The sequence below is a fragment of the Corylus avellana genome, chromosome ca4 (assembly GCF_901000735.1).
Source record: "Corylus avellana chromosome ca4, CavTom2PMs-1.0".
NCBI lineage: Eukaryota > Viridiplantae > Streptophyta > Magnoliopsida > Fagales > Betulaceae > Corylus > Corylus avellana.
The window spans coordinates 18,472,545-18,480,947 of NC_081544.1; positions in this window are offsets into that span (position 1 = coordinate 18,472,545).

Genomic DNA, 8,403 nt, shown 5'->3' on the forward strand with positions numbered 1-8,403 from the left:
TTTTACTAATTCTGTCAAATTTTTATTGTGGTAGAATGTATGTCCAATTCCATCACATTTGACGTGGAATGAGGCTTCAAGGATGGACTCTGATGAATGGTGTTTCTTTGGTCGAAGGAATCAAATGATGCTATTTACTATTTAGTTTTTTTTTATTTTTTTATTTCTAAGTTGGGTTGTGAATTAATAATTTGCACTTTATTTAATTGTTTTAGTAAAGTATGATATTAACACTAAAGTATTTTGTGATTTGTGAAGTATGAATAATAAGGTTAAGTTTAATTGTTATTGTGTTATTTAAAATGTATTTGTGATTTTCTTTAAGTGATGTGTTTGTGACTTGAAGTTTAAATTTTTTTTAAGTGATTGCATGTGTTAAAAAACCCAAATAAGTCTTTTTTTAAGTGCAAGTGATTCCCATTTGTTTATTACGTGGAATACAACATAAACCTTGACAGTTTTTTCAGAATTATATTTCTTTTTTCTTCTTTTATATTTTATTCAAATATTTGTTTTATTATGCATACTTTTTTATTATGGTCACTTGCTGCAGCACACTTTTTCTTGGGAACTCATAAAGCATTTTAAATGGTTATCTTTCTTTCTTTCTTCTCTCTCTCTGCTTTTTCCAGACTTCTACAGTTCCACGCACACTGCACACTGCACACTTTTTCTCTGCTTTTGCTTTCTTCTAGCTGTGTTGGGCACGCTGCACACTTTTTCTCTGCTTTTTAAGAGTTGGGCTATCTTGCGCATACATAAATGTCTCATCTGCTTTTTCAAGACTTCCATTTTCAAGCAAGAATGGTTATGCTCCAAGCAAGAACGGCTCTTCCTTCTAGTTTATCAGCTAGAATCTTGCTTGTCCTTGACTCCTTGTTTGCGATCTGAAGAAACACCCCACGAAGCTCTCTCTCTCTCTCTCTCTAACAGGTTACCGACCGTTACCGTCACCGATTATTCGGTGACAGTAACGGTTGAAATCAAATTTGTCGAGATGAAGTCGGTGAAATTACCGACTTCACTGACAAATTCGAGACGGTAGGCGGAAAACCCCCTACCGTCACCGATTCCGCTGACACCCACCCCTACCAAGAGAGAAAGAAAAAAAAAAAAATTCCTTGCTGCTCACTTTTCCTCCTCACGTTGCTCTCCTTGTTATGCATTAGGTATGGCCTCACAGATTGCTTTTCTTCATCTTACATATATATACTCAGTTATAGCACAATTGTGAGTCAAAATTTTAGTGTTTGCCTTGGTGACCGTGTTGTATTGTAGTGGGAAAGAGAGAATTTCTTCTTTTGCTCCTCATGTACAGCCATATACACATATCTCACACCTACTTGGTCTTTTGTGGGAACAAATTATTAGCAAGTATATATATATATATATATATATATATATATATATATAGTACTTTAAAATATATCTACACATATATAGATTCAGGTTGTTCATATGTATATATATATAGCATTCTAACGGAGGTATATACATATATATGCAGGGTAGGGTTAAAGTGTACTTATATATATAGAATAGTTGAGAGTATATATATATATATATATATGAGTCCTACGAAATAAGATAAGTTCTGAAATTTATTGGGAAGCATACCAAAATACCTAAGTAAGTTCATGCTAAATTGATTAGCAAGCCAACTCATAATAGTAGTAGAATGTTTTGTTGTGACGTGTATGAGGGTAGTAACATGTCTGTATTTCCTTCAGCAGATTAGTTAGCAGTCAGAGGAAAATTTTATTGTAGTCAAGAGGAAAGTGAATTTACTATCCTTTCTAGAAAAATTATCATGTCATGCTATTTATGCAATTTTGTTTCAAACTGCAAATGATTATTTTGTTTATACTATGAAATTATGTTGCATGCATGACAAGTTGGAGAAAAGAAACTTTGTGAAAATAATGATGTTTATAAGAGATTTCGAGAAAATGATGATAAACCCTCCTACATGTTGCCATAAGATGTACCTAGAGAAGTACAAGAAATGAGAAAAGAGTGTTATAAAATGAGGGCACATGTAGGGAGGAGTGTATTTTTAGCCCCAAGATAAACAAGAGAAAAGCTCAGTACAGATGCTAAGGATGGAGGCGCAATCGCTGAAAGAGGCTCTGCCAGAAGGTGGTTCCATCATAGTTTTTTTTTTTGCCATGCTTAGTGCACCCAGAGTTAATCGGCTGGCCAGGGGACGAGGCTGTGGCCATAGTATCTCATCCCAGGTCGCAAGGACCGTGCAACCCTAGTATATAGGGGTAATAGTATACATAGGCCCTAGTATGAGATAAAGACTATCACAAATTTTATTGATGATAATATATTTTATGTGCTTTCTGTTTTCTTTAAAAATATACTAGGAACATATGTAGTTATAAGTTCCAGTTTTCAAAACGGGACAAGGAGTAAAACTGCTTATGGTTATGGATTTCACTTACTGGGCCCCTTTTGGGCTCATCAGTTTTATTTCTTGTTTCAGGTGGTGAACAGGTTGCACTAGGAGGCCAGAATGGGGGCGGGCGTATTTAGGATTTCTTATGATTTCATATTAGTCAAGTTAATAAGTGCATTGGCACAGTTTTCTTTCAGAGAGTGATGAATTTATTTTAATAAGGAACATTATTATCGTTTGTGAGACATATTTTTGTTAAGCATAGATATTTCAGTTTATTTTAAGGACATGATATTCTAGAGATTCATGCATTTATTTTCATTCTAGTATTGTTTAGTTGATAAACCTTATGGATCTTTGCGAGTAAGAAATTTCTAACAAACCTAACCCTAATGGGCTGGGGATGTTACAATTTTGGTATCAAAGCCAGCTTATAAGGTTCTGTAGACTTTAAGAATTAGAACTATTGATAGAAGTAGTGGGGTAAGGGCAAGCCACATTCCGGCCAAGTAGAGTCTGTCTTTGTAGTCACTTATAGATAGTACATGTATACATTCTAACTGCTTATTATTTTCTTCTCTTTTACCTTGGTCATAGAACAATGGGACCCCTGACTCGCAGTCGTACTAACAACACCGAGGAGGGTCATACTGAGGGCAACGAGGCTGGGAACGGAGGAAACACCACTGCCAACCAGCAACCAGAAGCTTTGACTGCGTTGGCGGTGCAACTTGTGAGCTTACTGGCAATGGGTACCAATACCAAGGGAGGAACAACCAGCGAAGGACAGCGAGGGTGTACTTTCGAAAAGTTTAATCAGCAACGCCCTCCTGTTTTTGAGGGACAACCCGACGCAATAGCTGCTGAAAACTAGGTCTTACAAATAGAGAAGCTGATGGATGTGATGAACTGCACCGAAGAACAGAAGGTCAAGTATGCTACCTACTACCTCACTGAGGGAGCTGAATGATGGAACATTAGGTGTTGGAGCAACCATTCCCTGGATGGACTTCAAGGAGGTGTTCTTGGAGTGATTCTTTCCTCAAACAACCCGACAGGCCAAGGCCCAGGAATTTACAAATTTGATTCAAGGATCAATGACGGTGGAGCAATATGTTGCCAAGTTCATTGAACTTTCTCGATTCGTGCCTTACTTGGTGTCCACAGAAGAGCTCACAGCAAGAAAGTTTGAACGAGGGTTACAGCCACGCATCATGAACTAGATCGTGGGATTCGAGATTGGCAAACTGATTGACTTGATCAACAAGGCGGCAGTAATTGAGCGGACACAGAAAATCAACTCGGAATACTTTAATCAGAAGAAGAGAACTGCACCGCAAGGAAACCGCTCGGGGGGACAATCATTCCATGCCAATAAGAGGAGAATTAACCAACCAGTAGAGAGGAGTTACACACCTCAGCAATTCCATAACCAAAGAGGGGGCGAGCAACGCCCATCCTGCCAGAAGTGCGGTAGGATGCATACTAGGAATTGCCTCTACGGGCAATCAGGCTGCTTTAAATGCGGGATTTATAGATTTGATTCAAGGATCAATGATGGTGGAGCAATATGCTGCCAAGTTCATTGAACTTTCTCGGTTCGTGCCTTACTTGGTGTCCACAAAAGAGCTCACAGCAAGAAAGTTTGAACGAGGGTTACAGCCACGTATCATGAACTAGATCATGGGATTCGAGATTGGCAAACTGACAGACTTGATCAACAAGGCGGCAGTAATTGAGCGGACACAGAAAATCAACTCGGAATACTTTAATCAGAAGAAGAGAACTGCACCGCAAGGAAACCGCTCGGGGGGGCAATCATTTCATGCCAATAAGAGGAGACTTAACCAACCAGCTGAGAGGAGTTACACACCTTAGCAATTCCATAACCAAAGAGGGGGCGAGCAACGCCCATCCTGCCAGAAGTGCGGTAGGATGCATACTAGGAATTGCCTCTACGGGCAATCAGGCTGCTTTAAGTGCGGGAAACCTGGACATATCACGAGGGACTGTAGGACTCCTGCCAACAACCAAGCCAATCAGAACCGCCTAGAGGGACAGAGAACCACGGCACTTGCTTGGGTGTTTGCTTTGACACCAAGCAATGCAGCGGGGTCAAACGACGTAGTAACAGGTACTCCTCCTAATTCATCTAGTATAGCTTCTGTTCTTTTTGATTCAGGGGCAACACACTCATTTGTGTCGTATTTCTTTGTTAAAGCCTGCTGTCTGGAGTCTGAAGCCTTAGATGTAAATTTAGCAGTTGCTACACCAGTAGGGAGTACAATTTTATGCACCTCTGTAGTTAAGGATTGTCCTATTCTAGTTGAAGGCCATGTCATGCCAGCGAATCTCGTTATCTTTGAGATGAGTGGGTTTGATATTATTTTAGGCATGGATTGGCTATCCATGTATCATGCTTGCGTGGACTGTTTCCACAAGGAGATCATGTTTAGACCACCGGGAGCAGCAGAGTTCAAGATTCGGGGGAATCAGAATACCGACACATTCAAATTGATATATGCACTACAGGCGACCAAATTACAGAGAAGTGGGTGTTCAGGATACTTGGCTTGCGTGACAGAAGAAAAATCGGGATGCAAGATTGAGGAAATACCTAACAAGAACTTTTGGACAACGGTTTTATTCGCCCTAGTGTTTCTCCATGAGGAGTACCGGTCCTATTCGTGAAGAAAAAAGATGGGTCGATGAGACTATGTATCGATTATCGAGAACTTAATAAGGTGACAATCAAGAATAGATATCCATTACCGAGGATTGATGACCTCTTTGACCAGCTACAAGGATCACAGGTATTCTCTAAGATTGACCTTCGTTCCGGCTATCACCAACTCAAGATTCAAGAGGAGGATGTACAAAAGACGGCGTTCCGAACAAGGTATGGGCATTATGAATTCTTAGTAATGCCTTTTGGGTTAACTAATCCTTCGGCAACTTTCATGGATATGATGAATCAGATTTTTCAAGAGCTTGTCGATCGGTGTGTGGTGATATTTATCGACGACATCTTAATCTACTCAAAGAGTCAGGAGGAGCATATAGAGCATTTGCAGACGGTGTTGAGTGTCTTGAGGAAACATCAACTTTACACGAAATTCAAGAAATGCGAATTCTGGTTGGACAATGTGGCTTTCTTGGGGCACGTTGTAACCAAGGATGGAATTGTTGTAGACTTAGGGAAAGTGGAAGCGGTAGTCAATTGGGTGAGGCCGTCGAATGCCTATGAGGTGCGAAGTTTTCTGGGTCTTGCCGGCTATTATAGGAGGTTCGTTGAAGGATTTTCTCGGTTGGCGGCACCATTGACCAGATTTACAAGGAAGAACGAGAAATTCCAATGGTCGGAGGAGTGTGAACAAAGTTTCCAAGAATTGAAGCAACGTTTAGTCACCGCACTAGTCCTCACTCTCCCATCAGGATCGGATGGATTTGTAATTTATAGTGACGCCTCACACAAAGGGTTGGGTTGTGTACTAATGCAGAGAGGGAAAGTAATCTCCTATGCCTCGAGACAGTTGAAGACTTACGAGCACAATTATCCGACTCACAACCTTGAGCTTGCTGCGGTTGTCTTTGCTTTTAAGATATGGCAACACTACTTATGCAGGGAGCGTTGTGAAATCTACATAGATCATAAAAGCCTGAAATACTTTTTCACCCAAAAAGAGCTCAATATGCTCCAAAGACGTTGGTTGGAACTCCTAAAGGACTATGATTGTACGATCAACTACCACCCAGGGAAGGCGACTGTAGTTGCTAATGCTCTCAGTAGAAAAACCATAGCTGGAAGAGTATCTGCCATGTTCACTATGCAAAAGGAACTACTCCTTGACTTGGAGAGAGCCGGAGTAGAGATGATGGTGGGGGAAATCCAGTCTTACGTGAGTAGCCTAAGCTTGGAGCCGACCTTAATGGAGCAAATTAGAACCACCTAGTTATCAGATAACGAATTTATTAGAAGCCATGAAGAAGTTGAAAAAGGGGTACAATAGGATTTTCACATTGGTGGAGATGGGATATTAAAGTTTCGCAACTGAGTGTGCATTCCCAAGGACGCAGAACTGAAGAGAGTCATCTTGCCAGAAACCCATCAATCCCTATATACAATCCATCCTGGTAACACCAAGATGTATCGGGATTTACGTAGAAATTATTGGTGGAAAGGAATGAAGAAGTATATCGCACGGTATGTAGAACAGTGCCTCACTTCTCAGCAAGTCAAGGCGGAGCACCAGAGACCTGCAGGACCTTTGCAACCCCTACCTATTCTTGAGTGGAAATGGGAATGTATTTCGATGGATTTTGTGTCAGGCTTTCCTCGAGCTCCTAGTGGCCAAGATACAGTATGGGTCATTGTTGATCAGTTGACTAAGACTGCGCACTTCCTACCCATCAAGATGACCTACAGTATGGACAGACTTGCCGAGCTTTACATCAAGGAGATCGTACGATTACATGGGATCCCTGTGTCGATTATGTTGGATCGTGATCCAAGATTCACCTCTATATTTTGGAGGAGTTTACGGGAAGCACTGGGAACAAAGCTAACCATCAGCACAGCGTTTCACCCTCAAATAGATGGACAGACTGAACGGACGATTCAAACCTTGGAAGACATGTTGCGACTATGTGTTTTGGACTTTAGAAGCTGGATTCAGTACATTCCGTTGGTAGAGTTCGCTTACAACAATAGCTATCACGCTAGCATCGAGATGGCACCCTATGAAGCCTTGTACAGGAGGCAGTGTAGGTCGCCATTATATTGGGACGAAATAGGAGAGAGAAAACTACTCGGGCCAGAGATCATTCAAGACACCTGTAAGAAGATAGCAGTGATTAAGCAGAGATTAGCAGCAACTCAGAGTCGACAGAAGAGCTACGCCGACGTCAGACGACAAGAATTCGAGTTCGAAGTCGGCACAAAGGTCTTTCTCAAGGTCGCCCCTATCAAAGGAGTAATGAGGTTTAGAAGAAGAGGAAACCTGAGCCCCAGATTTGTGGGTCCCTTTGAGATTCTCGAGAAGATTGGCACGGTGGCATATCGTTTGGCACTACCACCAAGCTTGACAGGAATTCACAACGTATTTCATATATCCATGCTAAGGAAGTACGTATCGGACCCCACGCATGTATTGGAGCAAGCCCCTACAGATTCAATCCACCATGACTTATGAGGAGACACCGACAAGAATGCTGGATAGAAGGGAACAAGTCCTCAGGAATAAGACTATCTCTTTAGTGAAAGTCTTATGGAGTAACCACTCCGTGGAAGAAGCTTCATGGGAATTGGAGGAGAGCATGTGGGAAAAGTACCTGTATTTGTTTGAGTGAAAGCCGACGGGCCTCAAAGCGACTCTGGCACATCAGGTTCTTCCTATGGTCAACGGGTTAGTTGTTCACCAAATTTCAAGGACGAAATTTTATAAGGGGGGAGGATTGTGACAATCCTAAGTCCGTTTAGAGTATTTTTAATTGACTCATAGATTTTTTAAAAAAATGGTTGGCTTAGGTTAACAATGAGAATGGACGAATTAAAAATATATAATAATAATAATAATAATAATAAGTAAATAAAATAAAAGAGTAATATATATATACTGAAGCCCTAGGCTCCGACTAGGAAAAGGAAAACCCTAAGCTCCTTGAAAACCTATTTCCTGTCTCTTTTATTCAGCCTATTTATGGGAGTGAAACAAGCTATTGCCGCACACCAAGAGAGAAAGAAAGGAAAAAAAAAAAACAATTTTCCCTGCCGCTCACTTTTCCTCCCCACGTTGCTCTCCCTATTGTGCGTCAGGTATGGCCTCACAGATTGCTTTTCTTCATCTTACTTATATATACTCAGTCATAGCACAATTGTGAGTCAAAATTTTAGTGTTTGCCTTGGTGACCGTGTTGCATTGTAGTGGGAAAGAGAGAATTTCTTCTTTTGCTCCTCACGTACAGCCATATACACATATCTCACACCTACTTGGTCTTTT